Below are 4,096 nucleotides of genomic sequence, written 5' to 3'. Positions count from 1 at the left end.
TTCCTTCCTTCCTTCCTTCCTTCCTTCCTTCCTTCTTTCTTTCTTTCTTTCTTTCTTTCTTTCTTTCTTTCTTTCTTTCTTTCTTTCTTTCCCCAGGATTTCTCTGTGTAACAACCCTGGCTGTGCTGTCCTGGGACTCACTTTTATAAACCAGGCTGTTCTCAAACTCACTGAGTTCTGCCTACCTCTGCCTTTCAAGAACTGAGATTAAAGGCATACACCAACACTCTCACCTGAGTTCTTTTTAAAAAATTATTTTTCTTATGGCCTTTAAAAATGATTTATTTTTACTTTTGTTAAGATGTGTGTTCATGCTTGTGTGTGTGTGTCCAGGTAATGTGTCCATGTATGCTATAAGATGGTTTCAGATGTCATAAAACTAAAGTTACAGTCAGTTGTGAGCTGCCTGATGTGGGTGCTGGGAACTAAACTCTGGTCTTCTGGAAGAGCAGTAAGTACTCCTAACTGCTGATCAACATTTCCAGGCCTCCTTTATTACTTTTTGAACTTTAAATATCCTATTTATTGTATAGCTTTAATCCAGTTGTTATTTTTAATTGCAAGTCTCTAATGAATAATATTGATGAATGTTGTAGAATATTATTTTAAGGTGTGTTACTTTTGTTTATACTTTGGAACATTTGTTTAATGATGCAAAGATGTGTTTGATTAAATAAAATTCACCTATGGTCAGGAGGCTGCCTCAGTAGCTAGTAGCTAGCTGTCCAGAAGTTGCTGGGAGGAACCATGTGAAAAGGTTTTTTTTTTTTTTTTTTGAGGAGCAAGGGGAATCAAGGTACCAGCAAAGGATTTAGCATTGCCAGTACCTCTCAGAGTCAGAGATGACTTAGCAGAGTTTTAACTACTTGTCCTGTTATTACCTCTGAAAATTCAGCAAATGCTCAATACTCAAATAGATACAAAGAATATAAATTGAAACCTATAGGTATGAAAGATCTAAAAGAAATTAAGCAAGCAATAGTATCTTATGGCATACAGTCACCATTTGTTAGGGATATGGTAAAGACATGGACTTCAAGTAATAGGGTTATTTCACATGATTGACTTCATTTAGTGTCAGTGGTGCTAGAAGATGGGCCACAGTTACAGTGGAAGGGCTATTGGAGAGGAGACTAAAGACCTAGAACAGCAAGGTGGAGTCAAAGGATTGGAATCCTCTGTAGGGTAAAATTTCACTCCCTAAACATAACTATCTCTCTACTTCACAATATAATGATAGTTACGACTCACTTAAAAATCAAAGCTGACTTTGAAGTTGGACAGTGTCTATCCTTCTCTAAATCAAAGTAATGTTGCTAAAAAAATTTGAAGCTTCTGTCTCATATCAAGAGCCATGTAGTGTGGGACAGAAGGAAGATAAAATTTAGGGACTACTATTATCAAAACTCTGCTTTCACAAAATTTTACTTCTCCCCATACCCATTTTTGTCTTTATGGTACTTTTCACTGAATATATGTCTATATGAATAATGTTTAAGTTTTCCACAATGAACAATAAATTTTCCTTCAGTAATCTTTGAAGTTCCAGGAAAAAGATGGGGATCCACAACAACGATTTCACCTGATTGATATGATGCCATTATGCTGACAATATCAGTTTAAGATGGTTTTTGGGTTACTGATGTGGGATTCTCCTCTGTATGCTGTGAATACCATTGGTTAATAAAGAATCTTTTTTAGCCAGTGGCTCAGCAGAGTAGAGGTAGGTGGGGAAAACTAAACTGAATGCTGGGAGAAAGAAGTCAGAGTCGGAAGGCCATGTAGCCCCAATGAAGACAGATGCCAGAACTTTACCCAGTAAGCAACAGCCTCATAGCAATACATAGATTAATAGAAATGGGTTAAATTAATATGTAAGAGTTAGCCAATAAGAAGCTAGAGCTAACAGGCCAAGCAGTGATTTAATTAATACAGTTTCTGTGTGGTTATTTCGGGAGTCTGGGTAGCCAGGAAACAAACAAGTGGCCTCCTACAATAGGTTACAAACTGCTCAAGGTGATTCCAGCTCTACTACCTGAGGTAATGTACCTTCTTACAATGTTCTGGCCAGAACTTCTAAGTAGGAACTTCAGAAAAACCCAAATGGAAGTAATTCTAGAAAACAACAAACAAAACAACAAAAAACCCCACAAAGTTTGTCCTCAGGGCTGGGAACATTATTAAAGGTTGCTTATAACTGGTATAGGGTTGGGGATGGAAATAAAGTAAGCTCTAAGATCTCTTTTGCTAAAAAAAAGGGGGGGCATTGGGTGGGATGGGATAATGGTAGATTCAGTTATTACTTGTGATCTATTTATAGATAATTTTCATTGGCATAGATTCTTGTATATTTATATAAATTCAAATTATATTTGTTATATTGAATATACTCCTATTTCTGTTTATAATATTTGTGTGCCTATGCAAAGTTATATTGTATGCATGCATGTTTTTACTTCTGCTTAAGATATTTTGTATATTAATGCAATTTTAGGATATATGTATCATATTGCACTACACATTTCTACCTTTGATCAAGATACTTATATATTATTAACATTTTGATGTCATTGTCCTCATTTGCTGTACATTTGTTTAAAGATTGTTTAATTTTTTAATATGAAGCCTTAGTCTTTAAGCTATATAGTATTAAGAATTACATTACAGGTCAATAGTCATCCGTGTTTGTCATACTTATAGTTAAACTAATCAGGTTCTTTAGATGTATAAAGATTGTATTCCACATAGATAGTTAATCTTCAATCACTTCAAAGAATTTTAGAGTATGGCACTTAAATAATTTAGGATTCTGTTGACATGAGACACAATTACTCCTGGAAGCACCAATCTTATCCCGAGAGAATATTGGGCATTGAAGACTCTCCACTTGGAGCTTGTTTCCTTCTTGGCAAAACTGGCCTGTGGGCAAAGAACTTCCCTTGCTTCAACTATTGACAAAATGCATGCTGTCTAGACTGGACAAGTGGGATACAAGCAAAAAGACGGCCAAACCTTACCAAGACAGGGTAAGATGGTTTTTCAAATTTCGCTGCCTCTAAAAATGGTATGTCAGTTACTGACAAATGGCCTTAGCCAAAGTTGGTTGCCCCAACATTGCAAATGAGACTTTGGGTGATTGCCTGGGCAGCCTGTTGTCTCTGTTATTTCTTGTGCCTGTTGTAAGTTGCTTGATTGCACTTCGTTTATTCAAGAAACATTATTTCCCTTCTCAGGTCTTTGATGGGGTTGAAGACTAGATAGTCATAGTTACTTTCCTTTCATGACTTAGCCAAGTCATTTTTAATATAAGACTTAGACTTCTTAGGATAAGATAATTATTGAAACATTTAACATATGTTTCTTATTTGATGTTATTTATGCTGGTTGTAATTCTAACTTTTATGTATGTTTTGCCTCTTCTTTTCCCTGGAAAATACTTGATATTTGTCCTTTTTGTATATAGGTTTGTATTAAACTTAGAACTCTCTTATTTAGACAAAGGGGGAGGTGCTGTGGGAACTCCTTCAACCAATAGCCTTTAAGATACCAGCCCACATTGGACATGGACTCATGTGCTGTAAATGCAGATGGAAAGTGTACACAAGCCTCTTGGCTATTGGATTCAATTCTAGTTCCCAGCGCTTATAGAGGACTGTGGATTGCTACTCTTTCTGTGAGTTTATGCCTGAAAAAATAAACCTTTGTTATACTCTATTTCAGGCTATTGTGGAACTCTTTTGTACACCAACAGAAGCAGGAGAACTTCTTGGGAGATGCAAGGAGGTGAGCTGTCTGCTGTTCAGCTTCTTTGGGGAGCAGGGTACTCAACCTTTGAATCTTGAGTTCTTTAGAGGGATAGAGATTTAAACAAGTTCCTGTTGTAGCTTTGAAGAGTCAGTGCGTGCAGGAGCAAAATTTCCACAGGCTGTGGCTCTGGCGGCCTAACCGCTGCTGGTAGTGGAGGAGTTGCAATTGCTGACTTGGATAGTCATAACTTAAAAGGCAGCAACAATTAAAAAAGAAAATAACAGGTGAACATCTTTCAATGTGCTTGTTTCCCTCTCTCTCTCTCTCTCTCTCTCTCTCTCTCTCTCTG

Source organism: Microtus ochrogaster, chromosome 5, assembly GCF_000317375.1.
Source record: "Microtus ochrogaster isolate Prairie Vole_2 chromosome 5, MicOch1.0, whole genome shotgun sequence".
Taxonomy (NCBI): domain Eukaryota; kingdom Metazoa; phylum Chordata; class Mammalia; order Rodentia; family Cricetidae; genus Microtus; species Microtus ochrogaster.
This window is presented reverse-complemented; position numbering follows the sequence as displayed.